This window comes from Taudactylus pleione, unplaced genomic scaffold, assembly GCF_031769625.1.
Source record: "Taudactylus pleione unplaced genomic scaffold, aTauple2 ptg000053l, whole genome shotgun sequence".
NCBI lineage: Eukaryota > Metazoa > Chordata > Amphibia > Anura > Myobatrachidae > Taudactylus > Taudactylus pleione.
Window position 1 is genome coordinate 31,640,222 of NW_028284455.1, and position 24,950 is coordinate 31,665,171.

The 24,950-nt window shown below is 50.9% G+C and overlaps 1 long non-coding RNA gene across 1 annotated transcript in view; it reads right to left on the reverse strand.

Annotated features, from left to right (window-relative positions):
- The window catches only part of LOC148535340 (uncharacterized), a 121,011-nt gene that overhangs the window by 39,239 nt on the left and 56,822 nt on the right, over positions 1-24,950 (reverse strand). The window contains exon 2 of the long non-coding RNA XR_015875778.1: positions 21,821-21,893. This is a non-coding gene — a long non-coding RNA (uncharacterized LOC148535340). The remainder of the gene's footprint in view (positions 1-21,820; positions 21,894-24,950) is intronic.

Genomic DNA, 24,950 nt, shown 5'->3' on the forward strand with positions numbered 1-24,950 from the left:
TCGAGCTGCCCACGAAGGACCCACAGACCTAGTGGAATGAGCCTTCAGAGAAGGAGGGACCGGTAGGCCTTCATGAAGATAAGCTTCAGAAATAGCCATACGGATCCAGGCTGCCAAAGTTTGCTTTGAAGCAGGCCAACCCTTTTTACGGAAGCCAAAGAGGACAAACAAAGCGTCCGACTTCCTAAACGAAGAAGTGCGGTCAACATAAGTCCTTAAGGCCCGCACAACATCCAAAGAGGCCTCACCCACGGAAAGACCCGGTGAGTTAAAGGCCGGAACAACTATTTCCTCGTTAATATGAAACTGGGAAACAACTTTGGGAAGAAACTCGGGCCGAGTGCGGAGCACTGCCCTGTTCCCATAAAAAACCAAGAAAGGGGGTCTACAAGAAAGAGCCCCTAACTCAGAAACACGTCTGGCCGAAGCAATGGCCAGAAGGAAAACAGTCTTAGCTGTTAGCCATTTAAGATCCACTGAGCCCAGTGGTTCAAACGGCGGTCCTTGGAGAGCCCTCAGGACCACAGCCAAATCCCAAGGCGCCACAGGTGGAACAAAGGGCGGCTGAATGCGGAGAACACCCTGCATAAAGGTGCGCACATCCGGGATTGTAGCAATCCTACGGTGAAACCAGACAGATAGGGCCGAAACCTGTACCTTCAAAGAAGCAAGGCGAAGCCCATGATCTAGTCCCGCTTGCAGGAAGGCGAGAATCCGAGACAGACGAAACTCCCGCGGTGCATAACCTCTCGGTCGACACCACTGGAAGAACGTATGCCACACGCGATGGTATATCCTCGCGGAAGACGGTTTCCGAGCTCGTAACATGGTACGCACCACAGAGCTGGAAAACCCCCGGGACCTCAGCATGGCCGTCTCAACAGCCACGCCGTCAAAGACAGCCGAGTCAGGTCCGGGTGAAGGCAAGGACCCTGAGACAGAAGGTCCGGTCGTAGCGGCAACCGCAGAGGAATGTCCACGGACAGACCCTGAAGGTCTGAGAACCAGTGCCGTCTGGGCCACGCGGGAGCTATCAACAGGAGCGTCCCTCCTTCCTGTTTGAATTTCCGGATTACCCGTGGAAGAAGGGAGACCGGAGGGAACAGGTATGCGAACCGGAACGTCCACCGGACGGACAGAGCATCCACCAGAGACGCCCCTTCGTCTCTTGTGCGAGACCCGTACACCGGCAACTTGTTGTTGTGCCGGGACGCCATGAGGTCGATTTCTGGAAGACCCCACCTGTCCACCAGTAGTTGAAAAACGTCCGGGTGCAGGGACCATTCCCCCGGATGAACGTCCTGGCGACTTAGAAAGTCCGCCTCCCAATTGAGCACTCCCGGGATGAAGACCGCTGATATGGCCGGAAGATTGCGCTCCGCCCAAACCAGGATCCGAGAGACCTCTACGAGAGCCGCCCGACTGCGAGTTCCTCCTTGCCTGTTTATGTAGGCCACGGTGGTAGCATTGTCCGACTGGACCTGCACCGGGCGACCCTGGAGAAACCGCTGTGCCTGCTGGAGAGCATTGAAGACCGCACGGAGTTCCAAGATATTTATTGGAAGCTCCGCTTCTGTCGGCGTCCACCTGCCCTGGAACAAGTGTGGACCCGAAACTGCTCCCCAGCCCCGAAGACTGGCGTCCGTTGTCAACAGGACCCAATTTGGAACCCAGAACGGACGTCCCTTGTTGAGGTGGGTCGTCTGTAACCACCACGTAAGGGACAGGCGAACCTCCTGGGTGAGCACAATCGTCTGGGACTTCAGAGACTGAGTCAGCCCGTTCCACTTGGACAGGATCAGGTGCTGCAGAGGTCTGGAGTGAAACTGGGCGTATTCCACCATGTCGAACACCGACACCATGGAGCCCAGTAACCTCATCGCCGAGTGTAAGGACACCCGGCGGCTGTGCAGACAACTGCGCACCCTTGACTGTAAAGCAGAGATCTTGTCCTCCGTCACGAAGATCCTTTGCTGTCCCGAGTCCAATAAGGCTCCAAGATGCAGAATCCTCCGGGACGGGATTAGAGTGGACTTCTGCCAGTTGATTAGCCAGCCGTGCCGTTGCAGCAGTGCAATGGTCAGGTCCAAGTGGCGTAACAGGAGCTCTGGAGATCCTGCCACCAATAACAGGTCGTCCAAATACGGCAACATGCGGACTCCCTGCAGCCGCAGAGAAGCCGCCATGACCGCCATCACCTTGGTGAAAACACGTGGTGCTGTTGCCAGGCCAAAAGGTAACGCCCGAAACTGGAAGTGGTCGCTGCTGATTGCAAACCTGAGGAACTGTTGATGGCGCCAAAGAATAGGGACATGCAGGTAAGCGTCCTGTATGTCCAATGACACCAAGTAGTCCCCAGGTTCCAGCGCCAGAATGATGGACCGTAGGGTCTCCATCCGAAACTTCGGGACCCGCAAAGACTTGTTGAGTGCTTTGAGGTTGAGAATCGGACGATATGACCCATTGGGTTTCTGTACCAAAAATAGATTTGAATAGAAACCCTGGCCCCTCTGGGAGAATGGAACCGCCACTATAACTCCAGCCTGGAGCATAGTGTGCAATACCTTCCGCAGCTCCGTAGCCTTGTTCCGGTCTGATGGGAGACCCGTGGTGAAGAAGCGAGCCGGGGGTCTGTGCCGGAAGGAGAGGGCGTATCCGTGGGAAACCACCTCCAGAACCCAAGTGTCTGTCGTAGTGGTCGACCAACACTGGGCGAACTGTAGCAGGCGGCCTCCCACCCTGGGATCCCCCAAAGGGAGGCCCGGACCGTCAGGCCGCAGGCTTGTCATCTGGCTTGGGGGCCGGACGTCTGGTACTCCATGCCTGCTTCCGGGGCTTGACCGATTTCTTAGGGCCAGCCTGTCGAGGAAACGACTGTGGTTTGGGCCTGACCGAAAGGACGATGGTCCCGAACCAGAAGGAGCAGCGGCCGACGGGAGACAGGCAGATTTGGCTGCCGCCAGCGTGGCCACAATCTTATCCAGATCCGGACCGAAGAGAACTTCTCCGGTAAACGGCAACGCTTCCAGACCTTTCTTGGAATCTGCGTCCGCCTTTCAGGATCGCAGCCACAAGGTGCGACGAGCAGCTACCGCTGCTGAAGAAATTCTAGACACCAGAGTACTAATGTCTAGAGCCGCCTCGTTGATGTAGGTGGCCGAATCACGGAGATTGCCAATCAACTCCGCCTGATCGGCCGGACAGTCGGATTCAAAAGAAGCCTCTAATGAATCCGCCCAGCGCTCCATCGCTCTGGCAACCCAGCAAATGGCCATAGCCGGCCGTGCTGCCCCCCCTGCAAGGGAATAAGCGGACTTCAGGCAGATTTCTACCTTGCGGTCCGTAGCATCCTTAAGGGAGGACATGGATGGCATCGGCAATGTGGCACTACGGACAAGACGGGTCACGTGAGAATCCACCTGTGGAGGGGATTCCCACTTCGCAAAATAATTATCCGCGAACGGATAAGCCACCGCCAGACGTCTCTGCGGCTGTTATCTTTTGCCAGGTTGTTTCCACGCCTCCTCTAAATGGTCCACCAACTGACCCGAAAGAGGAAAGACTGTGGCATCGCCCTTCACATCTTTGAAAAAGGCATACTTAGATTTAGCCGCTGGGGGAACTTCGTCCTCAATCACCAAGGCTGTGCGGACCGCCCGAATAAGTCCAGGAATATATACTTTGGACTTAGCATCAGCGTCCTTAGTATGGAGAGGTTCCTGATCGTAAGGATCTAGAATCTCCCCATCATCAGACGTCCCTTCGTCATCCTCATAAGGAGCGGACAGAGACGCCACCGGCCTTTTATGAGACCGCATCACAGACTCCCCTTGCAACACATCCGACAAGTGCTGTACAGAACTCGTCAGGGAGTTAACCCACGCTGGCTCCTGAGAACCCGGGAGCGGGGAAATAGGGAGACTGTGGGGTACCACCAATTGTCGTGGGAACCCCTGCATGGGTGACGACACCACAGACTGCTGGGACAAACCCATCGGAGTAAACGCGGGCTGCGGAGCTAACTGGCCCACTAAAGCTGTTAACGCCTGAGCGAAACAAGCCCAGGGCGGCTCCTGTACCGGTGCTGTAACCGTAATAGGCCGCGCCATGGACAAACACTGCCGGCAAAGGCCCTCCGCGCTACCCTCCCCCTCCGCTAACGGTACTTTGCACGTGGTACACTGTAGCCGGAGGGGAAAATCACTTTCAGACATGATGGCACCACGTATGTGACCTCTCTCACCAATTAAGTATTAAATAGGCGAGAGACCACCCTGCAGCACCGCACCGCAAGGGCTTTAGCAGAAAGAACAGGGACAGTAATAAAGCTGACAGTTTAGAGAAGAAAAGATTACAGGCAGCAGCGCTAGCACAGTCACATACAATGCAGAAAAATAACAATTCCTGCACTAACAGCGCTGATCACTCAACTACACAGACACAGGGCCTGGTAGGACACAGCGCTGCATACACAGACCTGACCACAGCGGAGGAGAGGTATGCGGGGGGACCCAGACCACGATGCTTCCGTCCAGCGCTTCCACCATGCGTTCTGGAGAAGATGGCCGCCGAGGAGCAGAGAGGAGGCTGGCCTGGGGGAGGAGCGCTGCCACAGGACCAGTCGGCAGCATGCAGAGAGGGCTGTGTGCAGCGGGGGAGGCGCCGGCTGTGAGACAGGGAAGGCGCGCTCCCCTGGCATGCATTTAACCCCTGGGACGCCGCAGCGCTACCGCTCTGCTGCGGTCCGCTGTCCCAGGGGGTAGTGGAAGCGCAGGTTGGTCGCCTGGCTCCACGCTGCAGCCAGTCCCCAGGGAGCCCCCTGCCTGGGGACTTAGGACCATGTGATCAGCGGGGACCCACCGCGGGACCCCGCTGCTTACTTCTGTCCCCCTTGAATCCGGCCATGGTCCGGAGCATCTGGGGTCACCGCTAGCTGTGACCCCAGACGCCCACCAGCATCCCCGGATCAGTACCGGCGTTCTGGTACCGGCGGGGTGTAGGGAAGACAGCATGGACGTCAGGACTGACTGTCCATGCTGTTCATCCAGTTGTGCAGCCACAGCTGCATGAAGAATAAGCTTCAGGGGCTCTTCTAGCCCCCACTCCAACAGGTGCACCCGACTCCGGCCGGGCACCAAACTAAACTGAGGTGCCTTGGCCCGGGGGCGGGGTATAGGAGGGGGACCTAGTGCATCCTGGGAGGCTGAAAGCTTAACTCTTTGGTGCCCTGCGACTGACGTCACACCTATACCCAAGGTATCCTGTGGATACCCTATGGACCCTGAAGTAGAAATTTGCAATATTCTTGTATATTTAATACTAACTGGGATACCCGGCATTGCCCGGGTTGAAGACTGGTCCCTGAAGTACACTTGCAGCCTTCATTTTTTTTTTACATTGTCCTCACCTATAGCCTGGATTAATATGCAAATTAGGAGTAAATGACTGTGCAGGCAGACATATTCGTATACCGTTTGGAACAGGGTATGTCAGGAGCAGGCTGACTTACAGAACAGAATTAGCTTCCAAAATCACTTGAGTGTCAGAAATCACTGCAGAACAGAGGGGGTGATTCAGCTATGGACAGATATGCTATCATAGCTGCTAACATGTTAGCAGCTGCGATAGCTGTAATGTGGCAATGCAGGAAGTGTTACGCCTCCTGCATGCATTACTGATCCGAGCTGCGTCCAAGGATGCAGCATCGGACCATCTGCAATCCCTTCAGGGTCACGCAAGCCGGACGTCGCAGATTAGTAAAAGAGGCCAGGAAATCTCCGTCAGCCGAAGGAGATCCTAGCCGTTAAACTCCCCCATCCAACTGCGGCGACACGCCTGTTTTAAGAAATTGAGGCCGTTGCCACCCGCTCCCCGCCCAGAAACAGCAACAGACTGTCAATCACTGACAGTCTGCTGCCGGACTGCGTGCCAGAGCACAGAACCGTACTAGACATGCGCAGTACGGGTTATGCGAATGCACAGATTCCTGATTATCGGGAATCTGCGTGATCTGTTACTGCATCCGCAGCTGAATCACTCCCTGAAATCACTCTGAAGACCAACATTGAAGACCATGTCTAGCAGGGCTGCCATCAGAGGGGGAAATGCCGAGACTGGAGTCCCGTTCCCGGACAGAAGGGCAGAGTGGCACTGTGTGGCTGTAATAAATCTCCATATGCTAAGCTTTGCTAGGATCAAAGATTGTTGATTGATTATGGGGTCTGCCACAGACTGAATGTATCGAGTGCTGAGCTGCTCATGAGCCTACCAAAGTGTGACAGTGTATGCATGAAGTATGTGGAAATAGAAAAGTAAGGAAAATCGTGGCGCTTCACTTGGGTCAAAAGCTGCCTCTTATCAAACACCTTTGGATCTATCCCAAAACAAGATCCCGAATGAATTGGCAGATAAATGGTGGTTGGTGTGGAAGATGGCACTAATGTGGGGGAACAATAGGAGTGGTAAGCAAGAAATACTTATCCGAAAAAGATGATGGTCAATCGGAAGTTTGTCATCATTGCTCAGATGTTAACGCGCTCACTAGATATACGGACGATCCCAAGGACATGTGAAGAAAAGGGGGTCCTATTGTTCCCCCACATTAGCGCCATCTTCCACACTGACCACCATTTCTTTGCTAGTGTATGTATGAAGCCAGAACCTCAGCCCCAGAACCTTTGGAATTTACAAAAAGTGTCTCGGTTTTTAATGGGATTGTGTGACAGTGTGTGGCACTGACGAAGTTCAAACCTAAACAAAACCTAAACCTTGTCAAACTACACCATGCCAATAAAGGCCAGTCAGACATACACACACACACACACACACACACACACACACACACACACACACACACACACACACACACACAATTTCTCGCTTATTATATAGACTAACAGAAATCTTTGAGATAGCTCAGACATTATGAATGGCCGATAACCTGATGCACCTCTGTATTCATTACTTTGGCGTAAGATAGTGGGGTCTTTGGCACAATTTTAACAAAGCTAAGTAAGGACATATGTGTATAAGTCCCTTTCTTCCTTCCACACTAATTGTCCCCTCCCCCACTTCCTTCTTTTTTTTCTTTTTTTGTGGGTTTTCTTTCATTATTGTTAAACATGTCTGTTTCAATAAAAATTATTGTTGGAAACAAAGAAAAGATTAACTTGATAACAGCCGACTGCAGGGAATTGGGCATAGTGCAAACTAGCTAGAGAGATACTGTTAACCTGGCCTAGTAGAATATTTAGTTATCCTTTGTACTATATATATTAGCCCAGTGGTTCTCAAATTCAGTCCTTAGGACCCCACATAGGTCACGTTCGGAGGCCACCCAGCAGGTAAACAGGTGTATTCATTACTCACTGACACATTTTAAAAGATCCACAGGTGGAGCTAATTATTTAACTTTTGATTCTGTGAGGAGACCTGGAAAACATGCACTGTTTGGGGTCCTGAGTACCTAGTTTGAGAACCTACGTAGCTAATGCTATTCTTTGGACATTAGTACTGAAAGAGCCTAATTGAATTACCCGTAATAACCAATTTCCGCGGGTTTACGCAGCGTTAACATTCCCTGAGCAGGCAAAAAGTTGGGGAAAGTCATTAATTTAAGGTAAAAATCTCAGGACTTGGTACAGAACCCCTGGGACACCCCCCTAATGATAAATGAGGCACTTTGAAGTTTTTAAACGGCAATAATGTTGTCATTTTGGAGGCGATATTCTGCAGAATGCAGAATAATGGATTAAATTATGTGGGACAGGTATATGGGGGTGTAGTATTGATGGGACAGGTGTTTTTGACGAGTTTTTACAAAGTTGCTTAAAATAATACAAAAATTACCTTACAGTCATTTTATGCACCCCAAAATCTACCGCCTTACAATTGCTGAAAAACCTTTTTTCTATAATTTTTTACTGTTAGTAAAAAATGCAAACAAGTAGACATTTATTAAGAGCCCCGAATACTTATGGCCACTAATAGCCTCTTATACAGTTTTCTTAAGTAGTCGCCACTTTTTTTGGGGGGTACAGGATGATTTCCCAACTTTTTCCCCCGCAAAACTTCACGTGGATATTACCAGCCGCAATTACCACGCAATCCCAGCATTTTAGAATTGAAAAGCATGACTAGAGGGAGCATGCATACGAGTTGTAAGTGAAATAACGTTAAGCCATGGCTAATTGAATTCGGCCTAAGTGGTGGAATTCAATTACATCGAGGCAACAAGATGTACCCTTCTGGAAAGGCATATGGCGCCCACCAGCATCAACATTTTTGAGCCGCAGTAAGCCAAGATTTGACCATATTAAATGTATAGAATATGACCTGTGCTTGTAGTGTTCGGCAGCTCAATAAATAGTTTGAAATCAAAGATAAAGCAGAGAGCGCTATATTGTAGGTGATGTGTGTATGATAAGAGTGTATTTTAACCAATAAACAAAAAAACTGTTTAAATTAACATACAGAGTGCACAGCGAATTTAAGGAAGAGGGTGGGGGTATTGGGAAGGAGATAGGAGGGTACAGTGGAGAAGAGGGAAGTAGGGAAAGGAAGCAATCATTTCTAATCTGTTGTGACTATTTGTGGAGAGGCAGTGAGTCCGGTTAGCTCAGAGGGCTTTCACAAATACAACAGACTATAAACATTTCCCCAGTTCAGTCAGTAGCTACTATCATGACCACAAGAGTAGATTTTACTAGAGTTGTGGCCACAATATGCAGTATAACGGATGGAACGGAGCTGCTGTGTATGCCTATCGGCAGCAGCTTCTTCTACCAAGTCACTGTGTGTGTGGATCTGAGCGCTCAATCAGCACACCAGACCAGAGAGCAGATGCCAACAAGAAGAGACAGGCATGTTACCATGAGGCGGGAGAATGGGTGCTTAAAAATCTCAGTTCTGTCTCTACCTGGTTATACTATACATGTATATTTATAATGGGACGTTTTCCTGACCCTGAATTTTATTTATATGAAAAATATGTTTGGTACAGAAGATTCATTTTTTTAGACTCTCTTCCCTACAGCATTACATTCACTGCACTTTGTATGAGGCAGACTACAGATTGTTAAGTGCTAAACATGGCCTCTTCATGGGCTGGCCTCATTTGCTCTTAAATCAAGCAGTTGGAAACCCTCCTTTGGAAATCCTGCGTTTGCCCCTGAGAAAGATTATGATAAAATGTCACCAATGCATTACTGCTGTATGTACCCAGGTAAAGGGTATGGAACCGCTGTGGTATGAGCAAAAAGAGCAAATTAGATTCATTATTACACTAGAGAAGAGCGAGTAAATGGGGAAGATCAGTGCTTTGTTCCTGATGGTATGCACACAGTACCGACACCTGCTTTTTGGGTATACTTTAATTATTTTAACTAGGTTCAGAAACAGTGAAATTTTTTCAGAAATTAATAAAAAAAATGTCTGAAGACCTGTCTACACTATGGATGTTACTGAATCTTGTATACTATAAATCTTCTCTCAACTTTAATTGAATACAGGACTTGATTCAGACCTGCTCGCAAGATGTGTCCGCTCGCTCCCAGTGTATGCAAATCCAGCGCACGCCCAGCGAGGCAGGCTATCACACGGCAAAGCATTAGCATGCCCACCATGTCTTGGCGAGCGATCACTGTGTATGCAAACGCCCCCCTAGTGGATGAAAGAGAAAATGGGATTTTGGTACCTGCCGGTAAATCCTTTTCTCTGATTCCACAGGGGACACTGGCCCCTTATGCAGTGCCCCCAAGGGAACGCCTACCGTCTGAAGCCGGCCCCACTGACATCAGTAGATAGAGCCAAAATCTCTCCAGGGCTTGCGGCAGCGAGACCCTACCGCAGGGTCTCCGTCGCAAGCCCGATGGTCAAGACCATCATCATGGACGCTCGCTATAGCTGTGGATGGTCACCCACAGCTATGCGAGCGTCCAAGAGGCCGCTCCATTTTCATGTAGGAGAGCCCTGATTCAGAGCGAGCGCTCTGGTCAGAGCGTCTGGCTCTGAATCAGGCCCTCTGTCGCTTCTATTAGAGCATTGTAGATCGCTCTGAGGGCCTGATTCAGAGCCGAACGCTCTGACCAGAGCGCTCGCTCTGAATCAGGGCCCTCCTCCATAAAAATGGAGCGGCCTCTTGGACGCTCGCATAGCTGTGGGTGACCACCCACAGCTATAGCGTGCGTCCATGATGATGGTCGCGATGGTCAAGACCATCGCGACCATCGGGCTTGCGACGGAGACCCTGCGGTAGGGTCTCGCTGCCGCAAGCCCTGGGGTGATTTTGGCTCTATCAGAGCCCAAATCACTCCCACTGACATCACTGACTAGTGATGTCAGTGGGGCCGGCTTCAGATGGTAGGCGTTCCCATGGCAGCCACGCCCCCGGCACGCCCACCAAAGGAGGCGTGCTCTCAATCAACATCGCCAGCATGCCCTCTTTGGTGCGAGATCCATAACGATGGCTTGGCCGTCGTTATTCGGGTCTCACGCATGCACATGACGGAGCTCCCTCCTTCGTCCTGCGCTCGCGAGCGGGTCTGAATGACCCCCTGAGTTCCAACACATTTATGGGCCACTTTTGTTCTAGAGGGGACCATCGACCTTGTAAATGATAATCAAGTACTACAGCTCCCCATCCTCGAAGGCTGGCATCCGTTGTTACGATGATCCAGTCCCACACTCCGAATCTCTGGCCCGCAAGAAGATTGTTGGATTGTGTCCACCATAGAAGGGCCACTCTGGTAGCTGGGCACAGACGGATCTGGCGATGTAGGAGCAGATGAGACCCTGACCCTGTGTTAGTAGGTCCAGCTGAAACACCCTGGAGTGGAACCGCCCGAACTGTATTGCCTCGAAGGCCGCTACCATCTTCCCCAGGAGACGCAGACAAAGAAGGAGGGACACCCTCTTTGGTCTGAGGACCAGCTGAACTAACAACCGGATATCCCGGGCCTTGTCTACTGGAAGGAAGATCCTCTGTGATGCCGTATCTAAGATCATGCCCAGAAACAGGAGCTTCTGGAACGGATTGAGGTTGGATTTCTTGAAGTTTATTATCCAACAGTGTTGGATTAGAGTCTGATATGTCAGTAAGGCATGACTTATAAGAAGAGATACCGACTGCGCCTTGAGTAACAGGTCGTCCAAATAAGGGATTATGTTCACTCCCGATGACCGAAGGAGAACAATCATGACTGACATGAGTTTGGTGAAGATGCGGGGAGCCGAGGATAACCCGAACGGCAATGCCCGAAACTGATAATGATCCTTCAATATGGCGAAACGCAGAAAGGCTTGGTGTGGTTCCCAAATGGGAACGTGGAGATAAGCATCCTTGACATCCATGGATAATAGGAACTCTCCTGGTTCCAAGCTCGCGATAACGGACTGCAGAGACTCCATTTTGAACCGATACATCTTCAGATCCAGGTTCAATGACTTGAGGTTCAAGACGGGTCTGACCGATCCATCCGGTTTGGGTACTACAAACAGGTTTGAGTAAAACCCCATACTTCGTTGATGTTCTGGAACTGGGACTAGCACAGATGATACTACTAGAGACTGGATAGCCTCCTGTAGAACCCTGGCCTTGTCTGCAGGTATTGGCAGACTTGTAGTGAAGAACCGAGGTGGAGGGGGGACCTCGAACTCTATTCGGTACCCCAGGGAAATTAGTCTGCGGATCCACGGCTCTGGAGATGTCTGGTTCCAAACTTGTTGAAATCTTTGCAGGCGGCCTCCCACTGTAGGTGGTCCCAGGTGGGACGGAAGACCGTCATGCCACCTGTTTTTCAGCTGGCTTAGGCTCCTGTCTACGTGCAACTGAGTGTGGGCGACCTCTACCTCTGCCGCCTCTTGCTTGTGAGGGAGCACCTCTGGCTCTACCATGAAAGGAATGTGGCGCACGAAAGGAATGAAAGGAAGGTCCAGTGTAAAATCGTCTGGGAGCCGATGCAGTTGACGGGAGGAAGGAAGACTTACCCCCCATGGCCTGGGATATCCATTTGTCTAATTCCGGGCCAAACAGCATGTCGCCATTGAATGGTAAACCCTCCACCGCACGCTTGGATTCTGCGTCCGCGTGCCAGGCGCGCAACCAGAGGGCTCTACGGCCCGAAATAGCAGAAGCAGATATGCGAGCACTACTGACTGATATATTTTGATGCTTCTCCCAAGTAAACTGCAGACTCGCGGATATGCTCTAGTAAACCTGTAATCAACTGGTCAGCCCAGCAAACCACTGCTTTGCTAACCCAAGCAGTAACAAGGGTGGGCCTAAGTTGAGCACCCGCTGCGGTATAAATAGATCTTAGCGTTGTCTCCAATTACGATCCGAAGGATCTTTTAGTACTGTAGCTCCCGATACTGGGAGTGCTGGTTTTTTAGAAAGACGGGAGACGGACGCATCTACTGGAGGGGGTGTTTCCCACTTCTCCATCATGGATGATGGAAAAGGGTAGCTAGAAGGAAACCGGCGCGGAATTTGGAACCGTTTATCCGGTTGCTTCCAGGCCACTGAGAGCTGTTGTTGAAGATGCAGTGAGAACGGAAAAACCGCCGAACTCTTTGGTTGTTCTTGAAATAATTCACACTCCTGGGATGCAGGAATAACATCCTCAGGTAAGTTAAGGATTTTTCTGACCGCCAAAATTAGAGATTACACCCCGGGAGAGGTGGACTCTAATTCTAGAGGGGTATCTTCCTGTAATGCTTCCTCCAATTCCCCTTCCTCAGTATCCTCCGTAGCGAGGAATTCCTCGTCAGACTCTTCTGACTGGAGAACAGTCGATAAAACAAGAGATATGGTAAGAACTTACCTTTGTTATCTCTGTTTCTACGAAGTCCATAGGGTCCACAGGGTTGACCTTGGGGTTATAGCTGGAACAGGATCCATGGGCACCACACAGTTAAGCTTTTAGCTCCCAGGATGCACTTGGGTCCTCCTCTATACCCCGCCCCCGAGCCACAGGCACCTCAGTTGGTAAGCAGCCTAGGCCGGAGGAGAATATGGAACAGAGAGAAGGAAGACTGGAACACACAAGAAACCATACTCACAGCAATAGGAGACGGAAAACCGGTGACCAGCCACACAGCCCATTTGAAGCCAGGTGCGTCAGGGCGGGCGCCCTGTGGACCCTATGGACTTCGTAGAAACAGAGATAACAAAGGTAAGTTCTTACCATATCTCTTGTTTTCTACTTCAGGGTCCATAGGGGGTCCACAGGGTTGACCTTGGGGATGTCCCAAAGCAGTACAACTAAGGGCGGGGACGCTCCTGTGCTGAAAGGAGTACCCGGCGCCCAAAGGATGCATCCTGAGAGGCAAAGGTGTCAAACGCATAGAACCTCAAAAACGTTTGAATTGAAGACCAAGTGGCCGCCCTACACAGCTGAACAGCAGAAGCGCCACGTCTAGCAGCCCAAGAGGGACCCACAGAACGAGTGGAATGAGCCTTAACAGAGGCTGGCACAGGTAAGCCCTCCTGTGCATAAGCCTCACAAATAACGGAACGAAGCCAACGGGCTAATGTTTGTTTGTTGGCAGGCCAACCCCTCTTGTGAAAACCAAAGAGGATAAACAAGGAATCAGACTTCCTAACCGAAGCCGTCCGGTCTACATAAATTCTAAGCGCCCGGACCACATCTAAGGAAGTCTCACCAGCTGAAAGATCAGGGGACTGAAAAGCTGGCACAACAAGTTCCTGATTAATATGGAACTTCGAGACCACTTTGGGCAAAAACTCAGGACGAGTGCGGAGCACCGCTCTGTCCTGGTGAAAAATCAGGAAAGGAGGGCGACAGGAAAGCGCCCCCAATTCAGACACCCTCCTGGCCGAAGCAATTGCCAGGAGAAAAACCGTCTTAAATGTCAGCCACTTGAGCTCCACCGCCTCAAGAGGCTCAAACGGAGGACCCTGCAGGACCCGTAGCACCACCGCCAAGTCCCAAGGAGCCACAGGAGGCACAAAGGGAGGCTGGATCCTGAGAACACCTTGGAAAAAGGTGTGAACGTCTGGTAGTATTGCAATCCGCCGTTGAAACCACACGGACAAGGCGGACACATGAACCTTCAGAGATGCAAGGCGTAAGCCGAGATCCAATCCTGACTGAAGAAATTCCAAGATCCTAGAAACTCGGAACACCTGAGGATCATAAAGTCTGGACTCACACCACTGAAAGTAAGTATGCCACACTCTGTGATAAATCCGTGCTGAAGCAGGCTTGCGTGCCCTGAGCATCGTACCAATAACCGAACTGGAGAAGCCCCGAGACCTCAAGACGGCTGTCTCAAGAGCCACGCCGTCAAAGACAGCCGACCCAGATCTGGGTAAAGGCAGGGCCCCTGAGACAACAGGTCCCGACGTTGAGGAAGAAGGTACGGAGCGTCGATGGAGAGGCTCCTCAGATCGGAGTACCAAGGACGTCTGGGCCACGCCGGAGCTACCAGCACGAGCATGCCGCCGTCCTGCTTGAATTTCCGCAGAACCCGAGGAAGCAGGGATATCGGAGGAAACAGATACGCCAGGTGAAACGTCCATGTCACCGACAGCGCGTCCACCAGACTTGCACCTGCGTCTCTTGTCCTTGACCCGTAAACGGGCAACTTGTGATTGTGACGGGAGGCCATCAAGTCCAGCTCCGGCAGTCCCCACCTTTCCACGAGTAGCTGAAACACCTCTGGGTGAAGCGACCATTCCCCGGGATGCACGTCGTGACGGCTGAGGAAGTCCGCCTCCCAATTGAGGACTCCGGGGATGAAGACCGCCGAGATCGCTGGAATGTGACCCTCCGCCCAAGACAGGATACGAGACACCTCCGACATCGCTGCCTGACTGCGAGTTCCGCCTTGGTGATTGATATACGCCACCGTGGTGGCGTTGTCGGACTGCACCTGTACCGCCCTTCCGTGAAGAGCGGGGCCGGACGACTGCAGGGCCTTGTATACTGCCAGCAGTTCCAGGATGTTGATGGGGAGAAGTGCTTCTTCCGCTGACCAACAACCCTGAAGCGACAAAGAGCCGGTCACTGCCCCCCAACCCCGGAGACTGGCATCCGTCGTGAGCAGGACCCAGTCCGGGATCCAAAATGGGCGCCCCTCGACCAGATGAGCTGTCTGAAGCCACCAAGCCAAAGATAGCCGAACGTCCGGAGACAACACCAGCACCTGAGAGCGGATCCGGTGAGGTAACCCGTTCCATTCTGATAGAATCAGCCCCTGCAGGGGCCGGGAATGGAACTGGGCAAATTCCACCATGTCGAATGTCGACACCATGGACCCCAGAACTCTCATAGCCGAATGGACCGACAGGCGGCAACGGCTCAGGCAACTGCGTATCCGCAGCTGTAGTGAGGCGACCTTCTCCGGAGTCAGGAAGATCCTTTGCTGACGCGAATCCAGCAGGGCTCCCAAATGAACCATCCGCTGTGATGGAATCAGAGAGGACTTTTTCCAATTTATCAACCACCCGTGTGCTTGCAGGCAAGCGATCGTCAGGTGGAGATGTTGAAGCAGTACCTCCGGGGAGCTCGCCAGCAACAGGAGGTCGTCCAGGTACGGCAGCAGCCGTACATTCTGGTTCCGAAGATGTGCGGCCATGACCGCCATAATCTTCGTGAACACCCTCGGTGCCGTGGAGAGACCAAAGGGTAGCGCCCGGAACTGATAGTGGTGTTGAAGGATAGCGAACCTCAGATACCGCTGGTGTGAAGATGCTATCGGAACATGGAGGTAGGCGTCCTGGATGTCCAGGGACACCATGTAATCCCCCGGTTCCATCGCCAGAATGATGGAACGTAACGTTTCCATCCTGAACTTGGGAACTCTGAGGAATTTGTTCAGAGACTTCAAGTTGAGGATAGGGCGATGAGAACCATTGGGTTTCTGCACCAGAAACAGAGACGAATAATACCCCGTCCCTCGTTCAGCAAGGACTCTATAGCCTCCTGAACCTGTAACGCCTTGGTCTTGTTCTGAGAAGGACTTGTGCAGAAAAACTGGTGGGGTGGTCTGTGCCGAAAAGACAGGGCGTACCCCTGGGAGACCACTTCTCGAACCCAGGCATCCGTGGTGGTATTGTGCCAGCACTGGGCAAATAGAAGAAGTCGGCCTCCCACTCTGAGGTCCCCCAGAGGGAGGCCCGTCCCATCAGGCCGCAGGTTTATCTTCCTGCTTGGAAGAAGGGCGCCGAGCACTCCAGGCTTGCTTCTTGGGTTTAGAGGCCGTCTTACTCGCAGACTGTCTCGGGAAGGACTGACCTTTCGCCTTACCCTGAACCCGAAAGGAACGAAAAGCCGAACTCCGAACCTTAGCAGGCAGTGCCGCCGAAGGGAGGAAGGCCGACTTGGATTTAGCCAGGGTGTCCACTATTTTGTCCAAGTCCGGACCAAATAGTAATTCCCCATTGAAAGGTAAGGCCTCCAGACCTTTCTTTGAATCAGAGTCCGCTCTCCAGGACCGCAACCATAAGGATCGGCGGGCAGACACCGCTGCAGCCGATACCCGCGAGGTCAGCAGACTAGCATCTAAAGAAGCTTCTGGAATGTAAGAAGCGGCGTCCCTCATTTGTCCCAACAACGCCCGCTGGACATCCGGAGCGTCGTCCGGGAAGGTATCTTCCAATGCATTGGCCCACCCCTCAATGGCCTTGGCCACCCAGGAAATGGCCATGGACGGTCGGGCCACCGCCCCGGAGAGGGAGTAAATAGACTTTAAGCAAGTCTCAACTTTCCTGTCCGTGGGATCCTTCAGCGAGGATATCGACGGTAATGGTAAGGTGGCGCCCCGAGTTAAACGGGTGACATGGGAATCCACCGCCGGTGGAGTTTCCCATTTTTTACAATGTGCCTCAGGGAAGGGGTAATTAGAAGCCAACCGCTTCTGAGGAAGGAATCTCTTACTGGGCGCCTGCCAAGCTACCGCCATATGATCCGTCAACTGATCCGACAGGGGAAACACCGCAGAAGCCACCTTAGTTTTTTTGAAACTAGGAAACTTCGACCTAGGAACCGGTGCCTCATCCTCTATAAGAAGAATAGCTCGCACCGCCCTAACTAGTGCTCGCACATTAATGGACGACTTGGTATCCATTTCCTGGACCGAGGCGTCCGAGTCAGTGTCATCAGGGACCTCCCCATCATCTGAGGAACCCTCTGAGTCCGATACCTGAGCAGCCCGTGTCATGAGTGGGCGTTTAGAAATCCTAGAAGGCATGTCAGTCTGCAACATTGACTGAAAAGCCGAGGAAGCGGCCGCCAAATTTTGCACGGAGTTGGAGAGCACATCCACCCATGGTGGAGGCGTCGCCATAGGGGCCTGAAAAGGTACCACAGGCTGCTGCGGCACAGGGGAAGCCTGTATATACATAGGCAACCCCGCATAGGGACCAACTGATTGAGACCCAGGAGGACTCCGCAATAACTGCGGGACACCCGGGGAATGGGGGATGGTCGGCTGGGGCACCGCCCTAGTAGGGAGAGCAGTCGGGACCGACAGACGGTCCGCAATAGACACCAGCACTTGAGAAAACATCGCCAACGGTGGTTCCTGCGCCAGAGAAGGTCTGGATGGGCCAGGAGCCTGGCATCGACTACACAGGCCATCCTGTGACAAATCCTCCCTATCTACTCCTGCAGAACAGCGTCCGCAGGAGGCCAACACCGGAGCCACTGAGCGCTCAACCTCCTCGTCTGACATGACAGAATATATTATATATCTGGCACCAGGGTAGAAGTAAAACGCACTCACCGGTGTGCTGAACAACAGCCCACAATATGGCACTGAGTAGCACACAACTGTATGTGACGGACCTCACAAATACGTGATCTATATAAGTGAGGTCAGTAGAAACGCCCCTCCCCCACACACCTGCAGGGCTTGTAGGAGAAGTAAAGGGATAGGTATAAGCTGACAGTAAGCGGAAAATAAGCACAGACAGGCAGCACTAGCAAAAAGTCACATACCATGCAGGAAGATATACTCACTGCACCTTTACACTACAATCAACCTGCCCAGATTCAGTGTCTGGGAGGGCTATAGTGCTGTGTACGCTGTCCTTAATCAGGGGAGAGGTACACAGGGGGACCGGTCCGCGTGCTCCCTGAGATCTGCGCTGCCACTGGGAAAATGGCCGCTGGAGACCTCAGAGGAGGAGTGGCCGTGTAACTGCAGCTCAGCAACGCCAGACTGCGTGCTGAAAGGCGCGCTGAGCTGAGGGGAGGAGCCGCTGACAGGGAAGGCTTCCTCCCCTGGCTGGCCATAACCCCAGGGATGCTGGCTTCCCGCTTGCCGGTTATCCCTGGTGGTCTAGTGGTCCCACGGGTTATGGGGGGGCCCGCCGCCACTGCCAGCAGCCTCCGGTCTGTCCCCCGGACCGGAGGCTAAAGGACTGCATTTAAGGCATTCCGCGCGCCGCCGCTAGCCAGCGACGCGCGGCTTACCTGAATCCCCGGCGACTCCGGCAGCAGTCCTGGGAGGTAGACAGAGTCCGGCTAGTACGGACTCTGTCCTCCCGCCGCGATCCCCAGATCAGTACTGGCGTCGCGGCGCCAGTCGGGGATCAGAGCGGCAGCGTGGGCATCTGTACAGACAGCCCTTCGCTGCCGTCTGTAGTAAAAATAGATTAAAAATAAATAAAATTTAACTTAAAATAAAAGCTTTTGGGGGCTGCTCCTGCAGCCCCCCTGCGCGGTGACCGACTCCGGCCGGGCACCAGCTTACACTGAGGTGCCTGTGGCTCGGAGGCGGGGTCTAGAGGAGGACCCAAGTGCATCCTGGGAGCTAAAAGCTTAACTGTGTGGTGCCCATGGATCCTGTTCCAGCTATAACCCCAAGGTCAACCCTGTGGACCCCCTATGGACCCTGAAGTAGAAAGGACGCTTTTGTGTCGGTCCTTGTAGGGAAGTGGAGGGTGCAGACACAGCTGTACCCATAACTTGTACCAGGGTGTCAAGAGACTTGGTTAGCCCAGCAACCCAGGGAGGCTGAGACTTCCGTGCCTCAGCTAACTCAGACGTTAAATCCGTCATTACTCCTACCATGTCAGCGGCCCATGTAGGCGCAAGTGAGGTAGTATTAGCCACAGATGGATCAATTGCTATACAAGCATCACATAACGTGGACCCAGTAGCATGCGGCTTGGATAGTTTGTTGTTACACCTAGAACAAACAAACATCTTTTGAGACGCCTTTGTTCTGTTTGACATGGATACACACAGTCACCACACACAGAGGGACAGAGTATATACAGAAGTAAAGAAAAGCAGAAGGCTGACTTGGGACACAGAGGAGGAGCACACCCCACTCCCTTCCCACAGATCAGATTCCCTGCACCCCCAGTGTATTAAGCACCAGAGCCTTCTGTGCTTAATTTGTATCTGCACACTGTAGCCAGGCTGGGGAGCAAGATAATTCAGCCTCTGCAGATCTGCTGCACACTTCCTGTATAAGGGAGAGATGCAGGCATGTATTAGTTAAAAAACGGCAGCCACGCTGTTTAACACAGCCGCTTGCCGTGCACAGAAGAGAGAGAGCCCCCTTCTTCATGCCCTAAGGGCTCCATTATGGCTGCTATGTGGCCATTGCCTCCCCCTCCGCGCTACATCGCGTGTATCAGTGGGGAGAGGGGAGAAGCAGGGAGCCGCGTGTAGCGCTGTGTACACGCAGCTTCCCTAACACAGCAATTCCCCTTCTGCAAGGCAGCGCCGACAGCGGGACATTGCCAGCGCTGTCTAACAGTGCTATGCACACCTGACACAGCGCAGCATGCTGTGTCAGCGCCGGGCAGCGAGGGCAGGAGCCGGGGGATGCGCAGCTTGTTACTCACTGCGTGTCCCCGGAGGCTTCTCTCAGCAGGTCAGCACTCTTCTCTTCTTGTTGTGAAGACTTGCTGTGGCGGAAAGGAGCTGTCAGGAGCTCTTGTAATGAGCCCTGTGCACTCCTTCCTGGTGTTTGCTAAACACCAGGGTGCCAGGTACCCGGACCCCACCTTTTAGATAGATGGCGAAGGGTACCTATAGGACTGTAAAAGATGCTTATAAATAAATTAAAAAAATTAAATGTATTTGCTGGAGCACAGCATGTAGTGACCAGCTCCTAAAGGCACATTTTCTAAACTGAGGGCTGATGGGGCATAGAGAGGGAGGAGCTTCACACTAAAATTATTTAAAGTGCCGGCTCCAGTTATCCACGCCTCTATACCCCAGCGTAAGCACCTCCAGTGTCCCCTAGTGGATGAAAGAGAAAAATACCTTTTAAACAGTGCCAAGCCTGGCTAACCTGTGGCTCCCCAGCTGTTGTGAAATTACAAGTCCCAGCATGCACGGTCACAGTTTTGCCATTAGGGAATGCTAAACTGTGGCATGGCATGCTGGGACTTTTACTTTCACAACAGCTGGAGAGCCATAGTTTGGCCAGGCCTGGCCTTGAGCACAATATAAGTGTAATACTAATAAAGAGTTCCCTCATTCTTTGCTATGCACACCCATGGTTGCTGACTGCCTACATTACAGCTCCCCTGCAAGCTGAAACTATATTAAGTATTTGTGCTTACACCTTATTGTATTGAAACAATTAGGCCACAACAAGTTAAATCAGTGGATGGTTCTTTATTTCAGCAGAAATTAAAGTGTAATGTTTTAAAGAGCTAACTAGACAGTACCCAATTGCTGAAGTTGTCCTCTGGGAAATAAATGTTGTTACAAGGTGATCAGAAAGTACACCACTAAACCAAGACGTGGGCCCCACATCCATCTTCTTGTATTACAAGTGCTAAATAAATGTATTCCATTACATTGAGGAATTGTGCAGTTATGCCTGAGGACGTTGTATTACATGGATGGCTAATAGTGATTCTACACTGATTATATATATATGCAAATGTTGGACATTTCATGCACAGTATTTTATGCTTTCACTTTATTATTCCTCCAGATATCTCAGAATAATAAAGTACTGTAGGTACAGTTTAAATTTTCAAATGCTTGTATACATTGAACTGGTTCATATATAGTGGTGTCATGTATTTCAGTGATGTCACTGGATGAGAGTGACTTGAGTATTCATTCTCTTCAAAATTAGTACCCCGATTCAGACCCACTCGCTAGGATGCGTTTGCTCTTAGCTGGACGATTTTCGCGTTCTGGTAATGCTTACGGATCGCAGTGCGCGTGTGCGAACCAGTGTGAGAGATCGGGAAGCACTCGCTCGCTGCGCATAAACAGCCCAGCAGAGTGAGTGACAGAAGAGGCCGTTTGTGGGTGGTGACAGGGGCTGGACATTATAAACGGGCGAGTGGCGGTGCGAATGCAGGCGTGTCTGAGTGTCTTAATGCCGTTTCAGAGGTGTGCATAATTAACAGGCAGCGTCATAGTACACATCACCTGGTTGTATTTCACACTGAAGTGATCGCAGTGCTTGCTGTAGGGTATGGTCGGCCTCAAGCGCTGCGATCTCATTAGATGGTACCCGATGTACCGATGATGGCATGCACTTCCCGGAGATGATGTGCGCAAGTGGGCATCTTAAGACAGGCTGGTGGGTGTCTGCATACACTAAGTGACCGCACGCAAGACATAGTTGGCGTGCTTATGCCTTGCCATGCGATCGCCTGCATTGCTGGGTGTGTGCCGTATTTGCATATGCTGGGTGCGAGCGTACGCATCTAGCGAGCGGGTCTGAATCAGGTCCTTAGTCCAATATCAGTCCACAAAATGGTTGCCTCTGTGTTCAGGTAAAACGTATACTTAACAGCTCTTTTTAGACATATTTTGCTAATCTACCACCAATGTTCCAATGAAAACAAAAGTTTATATGTACATACCTTGAAATTGTCCAATGAATTTTTAATTACTATTCAAGAAATTCTCTTTTTCCCCCAAAGTCAAGTGGTCATTCTAGAAAAATAAAATACAATACATGTTATAGAGATTTAGATCTTTTTTCTGCTATTAGTCAGTGTATAAAGAAATATCACACTTTCAAAACAGTCACTGATTTACAATATTCATGAAGTAAAAATGTTTCAAATTAGTGATAAAACTGAAAGAATATGGAATCTATTTATGACCCATCACAGTTGTCCCCATGTTAAGCATCACTTTAATTGCAGTGATAACAGATTAATTTTCAGGGCAATTTAACTAAGGACTCCTCCAGAGACAGGGGCTCTGATAAGAGTCTTTATTAAGGTAAAGCTTTAGCTATCACTTTACTTCTGGGTTCTATCAAGCCTCACATCTACAGAATAGAATGAGTGACAGGAGAGAGGGGAGGAACATCAAGTCTGCTGGGCCGGGTTTAGAATATCCCTTTCTGGTGATGCTCTCCACAGAGGATAAAACAGCTAACACCACCTTCAGATGGTGTTAGCTATCGAGTGAACTGGTCCAGACTCCATTCCCATTGAGTAGTAAGATGATGTCGGTCTTCTGCATTCAGCATTTCTTCTGTATTCAGCATTTCTTAAATAGCACAGATAATCAAATATGTCAAAACCATGTTGAAATAGTGGTTTTCACATAATTTTAGGTTTGATAAATAGATCATATATATAGGGGGAGATGTACTAAGCCTTGGAGAGAGCTAACGTGGAGAGATACAGTACCAACCAATCAGCTCCTAAATGTAATTTTACAGGTTGTGATTCAATAATACAGTTAGGAGCTGATTGGTTGGTGCTTTATCTCCGTCCACTTTACCTCTCTCCAAGGCTTAGTACATAGGGCTTGACTACGGATCGCAACTGTGAATGCAATAGCGATTATGCACGCAGTCTCACTGTGCAGATATGCTAATCCTCTGCAATCGCAATGTCGACGCAGCACTACATAGGGACGCCCACTTTACCTTACACATATCCGTAATACTTAGCAAGCCTGCAAAAAAATCGGTAACATGGAGTACCATCACAGCCTCACGCACACTTGCACAAGCTCTGACCTTACTCAGAATTTGCAAACTTCATCCCACGCAGTGAGTACACAAGCTGCGTATGCACGCCCGTGCATCGACGTTCAAACGCACTGGCACACCTGCGTTTCATCGACCCCCCCAAACGGTACTTCCTGTCAATCACTCCGAGATGGGTCTGCGTAGTCCCGATCGCAGTGATGTCTTCTGGCACTGAGATGCATGCGCAGAACGTAACAATCGGCCAATTGCGTGCGTAATTGCAGTTGTGATCCTTGATGAATCAGACCCATAGACCCCTGTATCTCTCTCCACTTTATCTCTGTCCAAGTTTAGTACATCTACCCCATGTACAGCATGGCATATACTGCAACACATAGCTGCAACATTGCAAAATAAAACAGGATAAATGTAAATTAATCAAATCTGTAATCCATTCTAAAATGTCTATGCACTGCAAAAATTGCAAAATTTAAGATCAACTAACAGAATCCAGATTTCTAAAAGGTTAGCGCTGTGTTTACATTTTGCAATGCAGTACAATCTATTTACTGTATCATACATCAATTTGCACTAATAGTAAAATACATTGTATTGGTAAAAGCACAACATATTACATGGACACAGAAAATATGTAATTAGTATCTTAAAGCACCTAGTTTTCATACACATATGCAATTCTCCCATTGCATATGTGTGAATGAGTCCTCAATTTTTCTTTTAATTATTGCTTTCAGCTCAGTTTTGGAGAATGGCCTATTCCAATTAAATTCCCATATTCTTTAATTTCTTTATAGTGACCGTCACAGTGCTTTGGGGGATACTAAAAGCTTTAGAAACATCATATCTTTCTCCTTTCAGTAACATTTTATTAGTTTTGAATTGTATGTTCTTTGTCTTGATGATGAAGCTCTATTTTGAAAATGCATGAATTAAGGCCTGATTCAGCAAGGAACGCAGTTGCTTATACACACGCAATCGGCCGATTGTTGAGTTCTGAGTACGCATTGCAGCGTGCGAACCAGTCATTGCTATCAGGACTGCGATCGCAGTGACTACGCAGACCCATCGCAGAGTGATTGACAGGAAGTGCCATTTGTGGGTGGTGACTGGGGGTGGGCAGCCGTTTCAACTGCATTGCAGGGCCGTGCATAAATTAGTCACTGCGGTACCATATGCAGCCTGAAGCCTCATAGCGTGCACTGAAGTTAGCAATTCCTGAGTTAGGTCTGACCTGCCTTAACTGTGCGTGAGGCTGTGATGGTACTCCATTGTACCAATGTTTTTGCAGTCTTGCTAAACATTACGGATGTGCGTGTAGGTGAAGTGGGCTTCCTTATGTAGTGCTGCGGCGGTATTGCGATCGCTATGGATTAGCATAAATTCGTAGTGAAACTGTGCGTACACCTGTGTTCGCAAATACGCGATATAGCGTGTATTTTACCCGGGATTGAGCACTGGGGACTTACTTTTAAAAAATAGCCGGGTCCCCGGGAACGCACTGTGCTGTGGCCAATCCCTGACAGCTGGCTGCAGCACAGCGTGTCCCCGGCACCCGGCCGCCCTGAAAAGAAAAACAGAACGCTGTTTGTTATAGCAGCCAATGAGAGTTAGACAGACTGTCATTGGCTGCTGCTGTGGAAAGCCGTGCTGGGATCAAGTGTCTGATCCCAGCTTCGGCACAGCTGCAGGGGCAGGTAGAGGAGATGTGTCCCCTGCGGGACACATCCGTGGCCGGTGCTGGGACATTGTGTTTGTTCCCAGTGCCGGGTAAGCAGCCGTGGTGGGTACCTGGTGAAGGGACCGCCTGGTCCCTTCCACCAGCGTAGGCGGTAAAGTGGTGGCGGGAGAAGCTTGGCTCTGGGCGCAAGCTAAGTGGAGCTCGCCACCCGGAAGCCAAGAAGCGACGGCGGTTGTTTGGCACTGGCCGTGAGACAAACACGGCTCGCGGTCCAGCAGCCAACAGGAGCCAATCGCGGCTCGCCGCGTCATAGCCCCGCCCACTTGCGGCATCTTGTATTAGGCGTCGCTGAGTGGGAAAG